This window comes from Ixodes scapularis, unplaced genomic scaffold, assembly GCF_016920785.2.
Source record: "Ixodes scapularis isolate PalLabHiFi unplaced genomic scaffold, ASM1692078v2 PGA_scaffold8__174_contigs__length_109621045, whole genome shotgun sequence".
Classification (NCBI taxonomy): Eukaryota; Metazoa; Arthropoda; class Arachnida; order Ixodida; family Ixodidae; genus Ixodes; species Ixodes scapularis.
Genome location: NW_024609883.1, coordinates 84,992,824 through 85,011,200, shown reverse-complemented (window position 1 = coordinate 85,011,200; position 18,377 = coordinate 84,992,824). Strand labels below are relative to the sequence as shown.

General features: G+C 45.5%; 1 pseudogene; it reads left to right on the top strand.

Moving 5' to 3' along the window:
* The first annotated feature begins 15,382 nt into the window (after nucleotides 1-15,382).
* Nucleotides 15,383-16,117, top strand: LOC121833427 (annotated as a pseudogene).
* The last annotated feature ends 2,260 nt before the right edge of the window (nucleotides 16,118-18,377 follow it).

Genomic DNA, 18,377 nt, shown 5'->3' with positions numbered 1-18,377 from the left:
TCACGATAATTAGAAAGAATAAAACGAGCGGATCTATTTTGAATGGACTCCAACGCGGTGATGAGTGTGGCTTGTCCGGGATCCCAGACAGGAGGCTGCATATTCTAACCTCGGTCGAACCAGAGTTTTAAAAAAATAGCCTAAGAGAAACAGGTGTTAATTAAAAGTTAAGCCTGTAGTAGCATAACATACGGTTATCATCGGAGGTGATATTCTGAATACGTGTTTTCTATGAGAGGTTAAAAGTTATATGTGCACCTAAATATTGGTAAGAAGATACCGTGTCTAGCTGAGCCTGATTAATAAAGTAGTTAGTTTCACGTGACTGGCGAGATACTCGCATGGACTTACATATGTTAGTATTAATCGCCATAGACCATACGTCACACCACTGGCAGATAGCATTAATGTAAGATATTAACATGCTGTTATCATTATCATTAAGTATATCACACTAAATCACAAAGTCGTCAGCAAATAAAACAAATACACTAAGAAACATAAAGAGGGAGGTCGTTAATATATATTAAAAAACAAAACAAAAAAAAAAGGTCCTAAAACAGATCCCAGAGGCTACACACGAAAAGTAGAGTTACCAATATTGGCTGTAACAAATTGTGACCGCAACGATAGAAAATATTGAATCAATGCAAGGACGTTAACATCTATGTTAAGCGTGGACAGTTTCAGATTAAGTAGTATATGAGATACTTCATTGAAAGCTTTGCAAAATCTAGGAGAATGCAGTCTTCCTGGGAGCCTCGGTCAAGGATGCAGTGAAGGTCACGTGTGAATAACATAAGCTGTGCTCGCTTGAAAATGTTTTTCGAAATATATGTTGGGATGGGCAGAAGAAGTTAAATTCTAAGAAATTAACACGATGCGAAAATATGATACGCTCAAAGAATTTACAAGGAACACTGGTTATAGAGATTGGGCGATAATTTAGAGGGGAATGTTTGTCACAGCTCTTGTCCCACCTTCAAATCTAAAGGGAGAACACGAACTGATGAAAAATTTTAGTTAAATAATAGAAAAGTAATGCTTATTATTTTTTAAAAACTTCGAATTAAAACCGTCCACTTCCGCTGAACAGGCCAATCTTAATGATTCTATGACATGATCGACACCAGCACAATCAAGCAAGATGGGATCTATCGGCAAATAATCTGAAACATCTAAAAGAGGACAGACACTCCGTGTTGCTGTCACTAGAAAGTGATTCTACAAAAACTTTGTTCAATGCATTCGCACAGTCTTCAGGGGGAATAGTATCACCACTTTCGTTTTTCTAGACTGACAGCAAAATCTGTTGCTTTTTTTGTGTATAACGTTGAAGAATTTTTTTACGGTTCTTGATTAACATATAGGGTAGGGTCCGCGTGGAAAAATACAGCTTGGTCCTATTAATTGCCTCTTTATAAGTATCAGCTGCAGTGGGGTATTTGGACCACCGCCGTTCACATGTGGTAAATTTGGCTGCTCAAAATAAACGCTTCTTTTTATTTGAGAGACGCTTGAGTGCTCTGTTAAACCACGGAGACTGGAAATTTTTGAAGACAGTTGTGAGGGAAATATGTAGGTTAGTCAGTGACTCTACTTTATTCTTAAACATTTGCATTATTCTCTTCCCCGGAATGGTCTTAGAATCCTTCTAGAAATATATAAAAAAAAGTTGCTATATCATTGTTGATTTCGACAAAGTCAGCTTTCGCATAATCTCGAATTTGTTTTGCGTGACTTGATGATCTCGGCACTGCAGCTTTAACATAAAAATGTAATATACAATGATCACTAAGCCCTGGAAGATAAAATATGGGGGAAACTAGGTCAGGGTGATTCGACAAGACGAGATCCAATATGTTTGCGGATAACGGGGTCACTGTGGTTGGTTGAGTAACCAACTGAGTGAGATTAAGATCTTAACAAACGTTGACAAATTCATTGCATCCCGATGATGATGCAGTTCTGGATACATTACACCCTGTCCATGCGATGGAGGGAATATTAAAGTCACCCAAGAGAAAGATGAGCAAACTGGGAACACGCATAACTAAGTTGTTGATAGGGAAACATGCAAAGCTTTAACAAAAATAAATGAGCATCACGGTGGTCTCTAGCATACTCCCATAAACCACCAGTTGTACTGAGAGCCTATAGAGACTGAACGTATTTATAAACCACCTGTCGCGTTAATACAAAATTAATCAAAACGATTACCCACTGCATTTAAAACACTCCCGCTGCACCTGCCTTGCGAGGCATTTCTATAGATATTATATTTCTTAGGCCGACCAAAAAGTTACAGTCCCTAACTTTCCCAGATAGCCAAATTTCAGTTAAGACAATAAGATCCGCATTCGTAGAGTCAATAACTGAACACAAGTCACCTTGTTCTTTTCATGATGCTTCTGATATTAGTAAAAATCACCGACACATTTTAGACAGGTTAATGACACACTCTTCCCTTCGCTGCCTGCTATTCCGAATTCAACGTTCAAGGTAAGTCATTAGCAGATGGCACATTTTGTGCCCTGGGAACCACAGCTGAGACGGCGACACCGGCTTCGATCATGTTATCATTAACAGGATCGTAAACATAACGTTTATTTCCAATGTGCATTTTATTGTGTCGAAGCTTAAAAGCGACATTTTTCTCTTTCTCGAACTCTATTAGCGTTTTCCGCGCTGGACGTGTTCGAACTGAAAAGTCATCACTCACGGAAATGTGAATAGATTAAAACGATGATTTGGACACTATAATTTGGTCCTTAGTTTGTACGACGCAACTTCAACGATAACTGGGCGACATTTATCACGACAAAAAGTATCGATCCTGTGGGCGCGAATAATGGCTCCATCAGACACTTGAAAATACAGCGCCTGCCTAAAAGTGTTCAAAAATTGCCTCCTCCGTTTGTACCCAAGTTTCAGACAAGTTGTCACTTATCCCGTAAAAAAACTTGGTTATCATGACGTGAGCGGTCTTCCGCCTCGTCTGGACGTGTTCGTAGGGCCCGGTTTTTTTGTGTTTTTTTTTTTGCACTGCTTCGACAAGACGTCTTGTCACGCCAACTTCTTCAGTCGCCTCAATATATTTATTTTCAACTTCGGACCGCCTAGCGTTAATACCTATTATGGCAGTTTGAATAAACTCCTGCGATTTTTTAACTTGGTTTAGTGATGATACCTGACTGATCTTGATCTATTTTAAGCAAGCGCGCGTTAACCTCTACCAGCATTTTGTGCGTGTCATTGAATTGTTCCAGTTGTGTTTCACTCATCGGACCGGGGTTAGCCTCAATGACGCCGGACGCCTTTAAAAGGAGGCTTACAGTATGAACACAATCGCAAACAGTTTTGCAAAACACTCGTCCGCACGGGAACACCAGTAAGCACACGTTACTAGTTCTTCTAGCGTTTAGCGAGGGTACTAGACCAACCTGAACGGGCAAGAAGACGAAATGAGAGGTCCGCATGGTCAGGATCATCCCGAGCTCACTCAGGGCTGCCAAGTGATTCCAGCTGTATATATGGTTGTCTCCTGGGGGCCCTAATTATGACGTAGTTCATCATCAAGTTGAACTATAGCCATTGACGGCGAGGCGTGAATTATTATGATAGCGGTTCCTGCCTCATGATTCGTCATCTGGCTTTCCGATCCCACAATCTCATCGCCTACTGAGCGGTAAAGGATGATCGACTCTCGGAGTGTCTCGCGCTTTTGGAGATGTCAGCGACTCTAAGATTTGTAATAAACTGCACGATGGAGGTCTCGTAGGTTAAACAGAAATAAACAAGGAAAACAACTGGACCGTCGAGAATGAATAAAACCCGTAGGTGGCCTATTCCCTCCAATGCGACATAGCGGTTCTTGGTCCAGGGCATCTCGGAAGCAAGTCTCTTTCTTTTTATCTTGAGCCAGCCGGTCTCGATAACTTATTATCATCTAACTTTCAGTATTTGGCTGGGTGAATGAAATTAATTACCTGAGCAGTGCTCATCATTCAATATTGTTTTTGGTCTAGGAGTCAGGACTCTGTCTATATTTAGTGTCGTATCGGTCGTAGAAATGGCGCCCGTTAAAGTAATTTGGCCTAAGTACCAACGCGTAGCTAATATGCGTCTTTACGAACATCATGGATTATACGTACTTCGTGTGATACAGTGTGCGTGTAGAGCAATGAAGGGAACCAGCGCGGGAGCATAGCTTTCATGGCCCATTCCCGCAAGGCCGGAAGACGACCAATCTTGATTTAAATTTGACACCAGAAGTTTCACAGTATACCTCACAATTTTAATGTTTATTTACAAGTGGCTGGTCTCTACTCACGAAACCAACTTTTTTCGTCTCGTTCAAAAAGATTAATAAACGAATAAATAGGGGCCCTATTATCATTGAACAAACCAAAAGCGAATTTTTATCTGCACACAAAACACATTACCTTACTTTTTCTTTCACCGATACAAGCTCTTTGACGTTGCTACCTGTCCCCAAACGTGCATTTCATCTGGTCATTTATAGCCCCCTGAGAGAATGAAGGGGCGATGCAAAAATTTTCGTACTTTGTGTAAATACCGCTTAGGACGGGTCCCTGACGTTAAATACCTATGAAACACGCGTTCTTTTATCACCGCATGCCATAGAAGTAGCAGAAAAAAAAATTAAAGAAAAACGAGCAGCGTTCGCCTCCTCCACTCGCAGCCAGAACAAGCAGCCGCCTGATCTGGAACCTAATATATGCCGCACATGTTGATCCTAGACACGCGCTGGGGTTGGCAAAGCACAGGACACGCGTTGATTTCCAGACATCGTTACGGTTCGACTATTGTCGTCATTGCTGCGATTGGACATGGGCCACTACCCGAATGGTTTTCGAGCTATCAGTTATCACGAGCCCAAATCGAGTGCTCACGTAATGCTCGGGTCCAATATATAAGCCGCACTCAAATATCATCACTCGGGGTACTGCGATTCCCCATTTACGTCATCAAGTTTCGAGTAGGAGAGATTGAATGAAAGCGCTCGCTTTTGTCCTCGAAATTACAGCGCGCAACAAAAGAGTTTCTTGGTCAGTGGTGTGGCGTGCGAGCATCCTTGAGTTCCACTAGCGCCAGTAAGCTCGTGCAAAGTGAAAAACAATCCAATTGAATATAGCTGCGCCGCCCTTTCAAGAAACGCGGGAGGCAGCTTATTATCTGCATGCTTATGACTTCGTGATCTGCTCTTCGGCGTTCCTATCTGCTAACGCCACAAGCTCGTTCACTTGGGATGTGGCGTTGTGTTTGTACCCTTTTTATATCTCTAATGTTCGGCTTATTTTTTCGTGAACGAAGAAAGTGTCTGGGCAAGCGAGCGTTTGAGCTGGGGTGGCTGGCGATTCACGATATGGAGCAAAACCCTCCAAAATTTCATCTGTGTCATTCGGACCGCCTCTGTTGATCGAGTAAGACCAAGCAGGATGGCTACAACTAGAGTCATTAAATCAATAATCTACACTTAAAGTATCGGCACTCCGTTCCCTAAATTATATTTCAAGGGGGAACAACATTGCTGCTCGGTGCTGAGTGGGCAAAAATTTACGATAATTACCATTTGAAAAGTGTGACTTTTTAGTCTCAGATAAGACTGTAACGAAGCTCAGGTGGTATCGCTTTTCGCTGCAGGTAACAGTTTTTTTCTTCGCGTTTTCTAACAAAAGAAAAACCGTTTTGTACAAGTTCAAACAAAGCTTTAGAAAACTGGCAACTATAATTTTATGTACAAATACGACGAATGGTCGTTAATCGGAAGCGCAGCTAGTTTAGGGACTCCTGCTTCAACCGCTTGCAGCACAGGTTGTTTGGATCAGTGTGTAGAGGGACAAGGGCCTCATTCCTCTAACGGTAATTTAGGTAAAGCCGCGGTTCCGCTGTCTGTAGTTTTTATTCGTACAATGAGAGTCATCCCAATCGAAAAACGCGTGCCAATGCCATGTGCCGTGTAAGGATCCGTGTCTCAGCGCACTGAAGATTGGTGCAGTTGAAGCGAGCGATCTCATTGCGAAACGCAGGGATCCCGGGCTCAGTTTCCCACTTCTGTCCGTTTCAATGTGGGTGAGAATTGTAGCAGCGTTTGTTCGTCTAATTACTACTGCCTGAAGCGCTCTAGAGACCCCAGGCTAGTAGTCGTACTGCACTGGCTGAGTCTCTTATCTACAGTGGAGAAACCAGGCGCCTCCCGTGGGCTAATTAAATTCCCGCTGTCTAAACCAATACAACGTGTTTATATGGCGTGTGAGTCGGAGATTAATTGAGTCCCTATTCGGAGTCACCAGTGTTCGAGGCACCACTGTTTTTTTGTTTTGTTTTTTGTCATAGCTGAATTTGTATAGGTTAAATGTGGTGTTCTACGTTCTCTTGTACCATGTTATTGTGCGTGGATACTACGCGCTACTGTACAGTTCAGTGTGACGTATCAATAGTTTTCCTATTGGGTTAAAGAGGCGTCAAACCTGTATTGTACAAACCTATTAAACTCCATCCATGTTTTTATTGAGATATGTGGTAATTTAATTTCTAGTTGAAACGCTGCCGCTTGTACAGAATCCCTCACGCTTTTTGTGTCCGCTTTCCGTCTGGAGGCTCACCGACTGTGTTTGAAATAAAATTCAATTGAATTAAATGTCTAGATTTACATTGCAAGAGAGAAAGAGAGAGAGAGGGGAGATGAAAAGAGAGAGAGAGTCAGACTCGCCAATAATAATCAAGTATATTATAAGACAAAAACAAAAGTACCTGAGCTTGTGTGGCATCCTGCACAAGCTCATTTTGCTTTTTCACGAGGATACTCAGACTATCGTATAAATATGAATTCCACAGGAGACACCAACAGGGTTAGTCAAGACGCATATGTCTAGCCCTCTATGGCGTTCTTCGTGGCTAGCGCTCATCCCCCAAAAAGTTCCGGTCTATTTCTCCAAGTGGCCTCGGCAGAACGTGCGTACACCTCGCGTATAAGTCAAGCACGCTGGCGGCCGCTGTCCTGCGGCGCCACCGGAGGCCCCCGCCCACACCTCTCTCAGCTCGATTTTAAATACTCGTAGTTCAGACGAATCTGAACATTCGTGATGGGTTCCTCTTATTCTATCACACTAAACACGAACTCTTCTTGTCACCGAGTTCATCCTCCGGCCTTGAGACACTCAGTTTTACAATTTTCATGTGGCATCACCTTGTGTGTGCTTTGTGAAGGGCGGGCGCAATTTGCAATTATTGTAATTAAAAAAGGTGACTTTATGAGGATTACGTGTGATGTCACGAAGTTCGGGCGGCGTCGTATTGCTCTGTCGCGAACTCTTTTGACATTTCTGGAGGACGGGAACTCGTTTCACTACAATTTCAAATACGACTTTTGATAAGTAACAACCATCACTTTAAGCATTTAGAGGTCTGAAGCCTGGTTACTCTATAGCAGTATAGCATATATGGACCTTTTTCGAGTAGTCTCGTCCCCAGCCACTTATTAGGCGTATCCGGAATGGGCGACGAAGAAATAATAAAACCTTTGAAGCTGTAAATAGTAAAAAAAGGGAAAGCCGTTAACAACTGCCTGTAACGCCGAATTAGAGCGAGGCTCTTGAGGAGGAGGAGGGAAGCGTACTGAGGGGAGGGTATGCCCCTCCTCCTCCTCCCCTGATTCTTCAATCTCCTTTGGGGGGGGGGGGGGGGTCACCTGACCTCGGTGGCGAGGGGTCACGTGACCTCGGAGGGAGGTTCCCGTGACCTGGGGGGGTCACGTGACGTGGGGGGTTGCGTGACCTCAGGGGGGGGGGGTTCACGTGACCTCGCGGGGAGGGGGTCATGTGACCTTGGGGGAGGGGGTCACGTGATCCTGGGAGGGAGGAGTCACGTGACCGTGAGGGGAGGGTCACATCGTCACGCGACCTCGGAGGGGGGGGGTCACGTGACCCCAATCCCCGAGGTCACCGAAGGTACCCAGGTCCTCCCGAAGGAACCCGAGGTCCTCCCGAGGTCCTCCCGAAGGAATCCGAGGTTTTCCCGAGGCCCTCCCGAAGGAACCCGAGGTCCTCCCGTGGTCCTCTCTAAGGAACCCGAGGTCCTCCCGAGGTCCTCCCGAAGGAATCCGAGGTCCTCCCGAAGGAACCCGAGGTTCTCCCGAGGTCCTCCCAAGGGAACCCGAGGTCCTTCGGGAGGACCTCGGGTTCCTTCGGGAAAATTTACCCATAATGCACCGCGTGGTTACGCCGACGGCGACGGCGAAGGCGACGCCGCTCAACCCGGAAACGGGCGCCTAAGAGCTGCGCTCTAAAAATAGAGGGGAGGCAAAACGAGAATATGTGGCGGTTACGATTAAAGATAAATGCCTTTTATTGGCGTGGTGACGAAAAAAGAATGTTTTCGGCCACGGTGGAAGTGACGACAGTTCAAGATGTGGGCACCCTTGTGAAAAAGGTATATAGGTTCTCTATTCTGGCCCCTCCTCAAATAGGATGTCTTTCACCTTTACAATATTTGTTTTGTTAATTTATGAAGTCTATTTATACCTTTCATCCTATATAGACGAGATAATTGTCGCACAGCATGTATACAGCCATTCGACCAGACACTTTCGTACTTCTAATGACTGTATACGCATATCACACGAACACCCTAATCTTTCAAAACCTTGGTGAACAACGCCATCGATGGGCCATCAGAAAACGAGAAATAAGACTTTCCATCTGGATCAGTAGCCTTGGATACAGATCTCCTGTAAGCGAACTACACCCATACCTCACAAGCGGAGTATTTAACCATAGCCATGGCATTATGGAAAGTACTACATTATTACGGTAACTTGTAAATAACTCGCAATTGATCTTGCGATTCGCTGACCCGATGTGACGATCATTTTAGCCTCAAGTACTTTCGAGGTGTTGTACCGACGTTTAGGTTTTCTGGGAGGAAAAAAAATCCGTGTTTTTTTGCCGTAAAAATAAACTACGCATTGCGAAACGCTCGCTCGGTCTTCGCTTAAATGCAGAGCAAGCGGTTGGGATGAGACACTAAAGTTTTAACATTTACCCTTGTCTAATTCAAACGTTACCAGCGATTGTTTTTTTAGGTAGTTTGTTTTTACTTACGGATACCTTCCGTGTAGCGTTCGTTATTCATCTCCATGTATGGACGGGCTTCAAATGCAGGCACTTTTTTCTTCATTGAAAATTTAGAAGAATTGTTTATGACTTTGGAATTATATAACGGTTGCTGCCGCCTCGGTGGCCCCGAGGCGAGAGCGCCGGCCTACGGATCCCATGTGGCGGGTTCGAATCCCGGCCGAGGTGCCCGCAATCTGACCGAGGCTTATTGCGGAGAAGGCGCCGTGTAACCGAGCTTTCGGTTGCACGTCAAAAGATCCCCAGGTGGTCGAAATTAATCCTCAGTCCTCCGCTGGGGCGTGCTAGATGCCCGTCGTTGGTTTGGCACGTAAAACCCGCAAATTTGACTTTTGATAACTGTTGGTTATGCACATTTGGCACCCGGTCCGGACAGCTAGCGTTGCTTATAGACGAACACGGAGCGCTCAGAGATGCTTAGTTGTTTACGCTTACAATGAGAAAAAACTGTTTTTTTTTTTTTTTACCCCGAACATCTGGTACATTACCGATATACGAAGTGGTAGAAAAAGTAATGCATGTGCATTCATAACCTTTTTTATAATACGACTTATAATGTTATGCCTTATACAAATTATGCGTGACAATACTTTACCAATGTGCATTTTTTGTTTTCAGGTGGACTAATTGAATTATCGATCGGAAGCTGAAACACAGACCCGTAATTGAGCATTTGACAAAAGAGGGCTGTTCGGCTGTTGAGATTCACAGGCGCCTCAGAGATGTGTGTGGTGACAATATAACGAATATGAGCGATGCCAAGCCTTGGGTTCTGAAGTTCAAAGAAGGAGAAACCAAAATCGTTTGACAAGCGAATGAGTGACGTCAACTTCGGACAGTGGTGCAGGGAACGTCAGGTGTTTCCGAAACTGGTTTCGAGGCTTGGCCAAGACGCTGGAGATAATTCATTGAAAAGAATGGGGACTATGTGGTAGGGTAATCCTTATTATAGGACACTTTCGCCGAAATAATTGCACGTAGTTCGCTTCAATTTTCGCAATACTTTAAAATGTACAGGTCAAAAGGCGTTGCTTTTTCGACACCACCTCGTACATTTAGCTTGTGTGCACAGCTACATCCGCATTTCTGATAATGAATTCGCCGATTAGTTAGCACGAGTTTCGTTGAACTACCTGTGTTGTCGACGGCATCCCCTCCTACCCTCAGTTCGTGAGGAGGGCGAGTTTCCGCCGTTCACCCATTCTGACGCACGGTCCAGGCAATTTTGCCTTGCGTTCTGTTTCGAAAGCGGGAAGTCTGGCAGCCCCATTGGACGCCCGGTGCCTCCGTTGTGGATGAGAAATTTCGCCGGCGCAGTAATACCGCTATACTCTGGGGTCTCCAACGTACAGAGAGCGACACTTAGCGTGAACAAGCGATCGCCGTTTTTTTTTTCAGTTTTTCTCTTTGGAACCAAGGGATATGTCAGTCAAGTCAATATTGCTACGGAAAGAGCTCATTTAGTTTTATAATGTGAGCGATAAAATTTCGTCCTCGCTAATACTATTTAGAAGTAAAATGTGAAAATGCGCCGATGTCGTGTTCGCGCTAACAGTGTCGCGATGTGTACGTCCCGCAATAGTGACACGCGACCCCACGCCGTTGCAATACTCGTTCAGATTCAAATGAGCAGTGATGGGTAGTCAAGGTAAAATTCCTCTACGCTACGCCCGACGACCGAAACAGTCGTCGCGCGTAAGCTAATCTTGAAACGCTGATTACAGTGAGGCCCCGGCAGAGCGAAGCTTCGCCGACACGCACCGACTGAAGACTCGTTAACCTTTTTATTCAATCAAAAACTCATTAAACTTTGGAGAACTAGTTTTTGTCTCACGCCAGATGTATTCCCCACAGGCACCGTTATTGGGCGCAACTATTCCTAGTGTTGCATAATTGTGTTTCATTTGTAGTTATTTTTCTGAGTTACACACAGCCCTTTCTGCTCAAGCATGCCTCCACGATTCCATATGGTGGCGTTCAAACGATCGCGTTGTCACAGCTTTCCACTCTCAAGGCAGATATGTACTGAATATTTCAAGTGCCTCGGCGACTCATATTTAATATCATACTTGGCCTCGGTCCACTCCCTTGCTGGGTACGCACCAACAACTCAAACGCAACCACTAGGCGAGCTTGGCACCGGACGCACCGGTGACGCTATCGATTAACAACCATCACTCGTCACCTTTAAAGCCGGGCTCCCCCTGCTTATACATAACAAAAACATAGAGTCTTCATACAGATTCGAACTCCAGTCACCAAGACGTGCTTCGAATGCCTCACGCAAATTAGTTCGAGAAGAAAACTTGGCATGCGGCATTCGAACCACGGACATCGCGGCGACTCTTGTTTGCAGGCTGTCTTTTGTATGATGTCTGAGCAGTGTGAACCACGGCTTAAAGTGGCACTGAACTCAATGAAGAATAATATATATACTTTAAGTGCCTCGATAAAGCAAGCGTTTGTTTAGGGCAATATCTACGCAGTGACACTTATTTCGAGTCAGGTGCGTTTCCGAAACCTGCTACTATATTGGGTTAGACGTCTCGAAAAAATAGGAATATTGAATGGCGGCCATAGCTGTGTGCGCGACTGCTGAGTGTGCTGATGACAAGGTTCCACAGTTCTTCTGCGACGTGCATTCCAAACCATCGAAATTGCCGCTTTTGGCAGCCTCTTAATGTGAGCTCATTCGGAGCATGCGCTACAAAAAGCGCACTCAAATATGGCGTCCAGTGAATACCCCCAGAGCTGTATATGTAGAGAGTTTGGCCATTCATTGGGAAGTGTAGAAGACAAACGAGGAGGCGCCATCGGCCGAAAGCGGACTGGGCGTGTTCCAGGGCGTCTTTAAAAATTCGCATGTAGCCAACCAAGAGCCGGAAATAATACCCTGGCGGTGGTCGCGGGAAACGAGTGCGTCGGAGTAACTCTCGGTGACTGAAAATATGGTGCACGTGATATTTCAATCACGGTCATCCAAGATCATGGTGACAGAGCGCAACTAGCGGAACGATCGACATAATCCGTACGCCAGGCGCCGAGGCAAGGGAATCTGCCTTCCGAGCGGTCACACTCTGTCCCAGCAAAACTGAGTTCGAAGGGCACATTCGCTTTTTACGTCTTTCTGCACGATCATAATCAAAACATCATGTGCACCCTATTTTCTACCAAAAAGAGCTGCTAAATTTAACTCTTACGCCTCTATTAAAACCATATAGCTATGATTAAAACTGCTTCTCGCCACCACCGCTAGGGGATTCTTTTTGGCTTCTGGTTGGCCAAGAGAGCATGTCAAGCCCTTTTTCTCCGTCTTGTGCACGCTCTGGCTCTGCCCGCGCCTCTCATTGACCAAACTTTCTCTATACATAACTCGTATACCTCCTATACTCGAACGCAACGCCGCTGACCAAGAATGGGCTTCGACGCGGTAGAATCGCAAGGATAAAAGCGGACATTTTTTTTCAGTCTCCCTTTCGCAAAACTTAATGACGCAGCTGCGGGAAAAGCGCCGACAATGCGATCATCGGGACTCTACGTCGTCAAGCTGTGCGATTCCCGCCCTGACGATATTTAAATCCGGCGCATACAGTGGAGAAGAGCACTGCGTAGGCATTCGAGTTTGGCTTGTGTGAATGAATGTCTCGAAATTCATTCGGGTTGTGGCTCGTGTCCAATCGCTGGGATGACGAAAATAGCCGAACCTTAACAATACTCACCGCACACCCTTCGCTCTGCCAAGCCCAGCTCGTGGCTATGTCATAAACATTGGCGGCATAGATGCGGCTCCAGATCACGGGGCTGATTTTTCTGGCTGCGAGATGAGAAGGTAAGCGGTGTCCGTTTTTCTCGCATTTTTCCTGCGACTGCCATTACGCAGAGGAAAACAACAACAACAACAACGTGCGTTTTATGGTTTATAAATGTCAAGGAATAAGTTTTGTATTTATTCAAAGCACAAAATATGTTGCATCACCCTTTTAGAGGGATTGCCTGGTCAAATTTTGTGTTCGAGAAAACAATTGAATACAATTTTTATTACCTCGAAACGCATCGTCCGAGCAGTATCTCAAATACTTGAATTCTTTATGCCCATCTGCATCAATAACTGAATCTTAAACTGCTCCCATCGCATCTTTGCGTAAATGGTGCTTTCGTTGGCAACATTGAAGCACTGATGTTACATAACGCAAAGCGAACATTTCTGTCTCGTCGTTTGCCTGCGAGTGGATGACGCAGCGTGCTTCATTTTTGTTTTTGCTCTCTACTTCTTTTGTGGCTGGGCGAGACATTTGTTGCGTGGTTGGGTGTAACAATCCCCGGGCAGCACCTGCGATCCGCGAGACGTGCAGCGACGAGCAAAACAGATTGTCGAAGTACGAGTGATCACTGGGTTCCCGTCAAGAAAGAGATCCCGCTTCCGCAGCTATGTTTTCACCGGAGAGAACTACGAGCTGAGCTCTAAGCAGAGAGAAGTTTCGTAAGCTGAGGTGTGATGTTGTGACAACAATATTCAACTACCTCCAACCGCACCTCGGCCAAATCGGATCGATCTGTTTGATTATGCAGCGAAACCGAACTAACATCTTCGTCATCTTGAAACGATACAAAAGTTATATTAATAGAACGCGTGCGACCCGATTCCGTTTGACCCGCGTGTGAAAATGGAGCGTGGCTACGATTCACCAATGCTTGTCTGAGTCAAGTGACGATCTAGAAATGTTAGGTGCATTTTGAACGACTCGCCGTTTGCCTTCGACCCGCGGGCATCGCCTCCGAGGGTATGTACCGCAGCCGCATCATCGATCCAGTAGATTCGCTGATCTGGAGACACAGATGCCGCTTCACAGGCAAAATCGGCATCCTTCTCTTTGTAAGCGCTCCTTGTCCGATTGGTGGCTGTCGCAGTGGTGTACGCGCGAAACGGCATACACTTGCTCGAAGCTAGCGGCTGTTTTCGAGTAATATCCTGCTAAAAGGCGCGACTTTTTTTTTTTTGCACACGTTTGGGAAGTGCATTGCAAGAAACGAGTTTCAGTAGCGTACAGCCTTGGAGACTATATAGTTTGAAACAAAATACAAGACATCAATCGAACAACGCTTGTTATCCCTATCATCCGACGTTCCTTTGAGTTACGTGACTTCACGCAGCAGCTACGGATGTCAACCATTGGCACTGACAAACTTCGGGGTGCAGTTTTGTACGCACACCCATGAAAGGTATAATTGATATTGGGACATGAGACATTAAAATAAAATTACGTTTGTCGATATGAAATCTCCCTCGACGTAATGAGCGCCAAACAATTAAAGGGCAACTCCGCTTAAAAAGTCGACCTTGTAGAAGTGGCTGATATCGCTTTAGGAGGTCAAAATACGGTCATACCCAAGATCTCACGTCAAACCCGACGCCACATTCCCCATTAAAACCAATAGTAAAAATGTTCTGCCAGCTGGGTTAGCAACCCAACAGCGGGTGAGCAACGCTGGCACCGGGTGAGCTAGTGAAGCAACACTGGGCTATGACGTAGTTTCGTCCCATGCTCTCATACGGACACCGCGAACACTTCATTTCCCGTAGCATTCTGCAATTCTGCCGACGGGAAAGGTGCTTACCGCGCTATCCCGTTTTTCTCCCTTTTCTTGCCTCCTGGCAGTTCATTTAACTGTGGACAGCATAGCTTCCGCGACCGCGGCGGATCGATGGCCGGAGTGCAGCGCGTGATGCCGTTCAAAACGGTCGCAAAAAAAAAAAAAAAAAAAAAATGAGCTTCCGTGGAGCGTCTTCAACGGCTTTCACCCGCCGTGGATCATCTGCTGAAATGTCCCAGGCTACCTACCAAGTATTTCTGCCGTCATTGCCTGCAGGTACTGAAGTTTCGAACTCCGCATTTGCTCATTGCGACATCACCGGACGCCCGTACAAGATTGACGATTTTCGAGGACAAATGAAACGCCACGGCGCTCTAAACGACCTCATCGGAGCCGGCGCGTACCAGATGAATTATTTCTGGCTCTTCACTTTCAACTCCCTGACAGCGAAGCGAAAATTTCTGGAAGCCAAGGAACTTGAGGTAAAAGAAACAAAAATGCCTGCTCATCGATTCCGATGAGTTCAAGGTACGAATGCGGCTCCACTGGATACCTATTCACCTAAACGACGACACAGTGCGGAGGGCCCTAGAGCGTTGCGGAAAAAAATCAAGAAAGTATCCCGAGACACATGAAGGGCGGAAGGCTTCTAGAATGTTCAGACGACCACGAGGCTGGTGAGGATGAACCTGAAGGAAGGTGCCACCAAGGAAAACCTCCCGCCGCACAAGCTGCGTCTTTTCGGCAGCAACGTGCTCGTTCTTGTCACCGGAAGAGCGCCCCTCTGTCTTCGATGTAAGAGAACAGGCCACATCCGCCTAGAATGTCGCGTCCCTCGCTGGGATAAGTGCCATTGTCTTGGTCACGAGCAAGAGGATTGCATCCGGACGTACGCTACTGAAATACGACTGGCTCCCGAGGAAGACAACTCGGAAGTCCTCATCGATGAAGAAGAAGCCGCGAAAATAAAAGACGGCATTGGGCGCCCAACCATCACCCATACCCAAACACCTTCAGGTGCTGACAAACGGGGTACATCACAAAATGAAAACATCACAGCATCAATTCTCGGAGCCGACAAGACAGCTGCCTGCGTCGGAAATGGCGCAGGCACCGACAGGGCCGCTCCAGGCTCCTCAAAAAGCCAGTGACATAATTCGGTCGACGGGAACGACCGCTCTGTAGACGATACCTCCGAAGTTGACCCGGAAATGGACGACAGCTCCGATCCTTTCTAGCGACCGCTAGATCGTGTCGAAGAGGAGTACCCCGACCTCGAAGGGCCTGACTGGAGCAAGCCCCAAGGAAGGAAGAAACGCGAGCCCCGAGCTCTGCCGGAGGGCCGACGAAAGCGAACTTCGCAGTAGGTGGATGTGTTCACATAGAGAACAGCTACCAACAGTTTATTTCCCCTTTATTTGAATATTTATTCGAATATTTACTCGTGGTTGTCGCCAAAACTATGAATTATGGAAGTTTTGCGGGAAGTTGTTGTAAACCGCTCTTCATTACAAACCTCTTCCTCCGCCTCAATAATGTCTGCATACAAATTTCCTAATTTTTCTACAATTGGCTTAACGCTGGGTACACTCAATATCAGAGGTTTAAATTCCACTCGCAAACAGTACCAGCTATTACGTTTGCTTCACGAAGAGCAAGTAGACTTTCTAGCCATACAGGAAACAGAAATGTCGGAGAAAGAGAAAGTTACGAAGGTTCTACAACCCTTTCTTACTTCGTATGAGGTGTGGGTAACGCATGCAACTGCATGCGTTACCCACACCTCATACGGCACGGCAGGAGGCTGTTTTTTGTTCCTTAAAATATCTGTCCCTCTTTCTGATGTAGATCTCATCACTGGTGCTCATGGACGTTTTATAATATGTGACTTTAATTTGTTTGACACTCTATGGCGAATTATTTGTGTCTCTGCCCCGTGTAAAGCCAAAGAGCGAACCCTGATTTTCCACGATATGTCGCATTACGTCAAATCAAATCGGACTACTATATTTCTAGGAGACTATAATTGTGTGTACGATGCAGGTGATAGATTTCCAATAACGCGTAACAGAGATGTTAGTGCAAATCTGCTGATTGAATAATGGCAGAAAATAGTATGGAAGATGTTTTTCACATTTCGAGCGGAACTAAAAAAAATCAGTTTACGCACTTTCAAGAATCTTCGCACGCACGCCTTGATCGTGTTTATGTTTCTGCTGGCATTGTACACAATATCAACTCGTATTGTGTAGAACCAGTGTTTTCAGTGACCACTGCCTCGTAAAGGCCGCAATTGCAGAAAATCAAACTCCAAGGCGAAGTTCAATTGGCGGCTGTACAAGCGGAACACCAGTCTGCTTAAAGAAAAAACATTCGTAGCTACAGTAGATGACCTGCGGAAAAAAATGGCAGCGCAGAAGGAGACATTTCAATTGGAACGATGAGAGTGGTTTAAGGAGCAAGTAAAAATGTCAGCAATCGAAAGATCGAGCACGCTGAAGCTTTACGCTCGGGCAGAAGAGCGAAAACTGCAGCAGGATGTACGTACTTTGTGTGAGGCTGAATGCGAATGCCCTGGTTGGGGAGCAGAAGACATCGCGAATGTCAAATCACGCCTCGAGAAACTCCAGAAATAGCGATACGAAGGCGCTGCGGTACGTTCAAGGGCACAGCGGTTTCTCTGTGGTGAGCAACCCACCAAACACGCCTTGATAGCCGAAAGAAAGTATGCTTTGTCTAAAGAAATTCGCGAAATAGAGAGAAATGGTGCCATAGCTACAGACAAAGCAAGCATTGAGGAAGCCTTTTTGGAACATTACCGACAACTTTTTGAACTTCCACCAGAACGACAAGATGATAAAATTGACAACCTCTTGTCTATCATGCCGAGAATAGATCACGAAACAAAGGAATGGCTGGAGGGACCCATAAGCCTGTAGGAAGTCGAAAAGGCAATAGGCTGCCTGCCCGGTGGTAAAACGCCCGGCCCAGACGAGCTTTGTTCAAGTTTTTACAAAAAAATTAAGAAAAGCAGTCGCTCCCATTCTTCTCACTGTCATAGAGGAATCTTATACAAAAAAAAACATCCTTAAAACTATCTTTTTCTAGAACCCACACTCTGTGAATTCCAAAATCAGAGGATTCCGACAAGCTACGACGTGTAGAAGGTTATCGACCAATAAATCTATGTAATGTAGATTATAAGATATTAGCAAAAGCATTCAATGGACGGCTACAGCACTTAATTCATTAATTGGTGGGTGATCATCAGACGTGTGGCATAAAGGGCAGGACGATCCAAACTAACATTCACGTAGCCAGAAGCATTTTAGAGTGTTGTAGAGAAGATCAGATTGCCATGCATCAGATTGCTTTAGAAAAAGCATTTGATCGCGTACGTCATAAATTTCTTTGGGCCATTCTGCGGCACATCAACATTGGAGATGTTATTTATAGAGGCATACGAATGGCGTATAGTGGCTGTTCCACGCGACTAATTGTAAATCGTAACGTAACTTGCAGCATTCCTCTACTGTCCTGAGTACGTCAGGGTCGCCCGCTCTCGCCGTTATTATTCGCGCTTTACCTTGAGCTTTTATGCTTGAGCGTTGCTAACAACAAAACCTT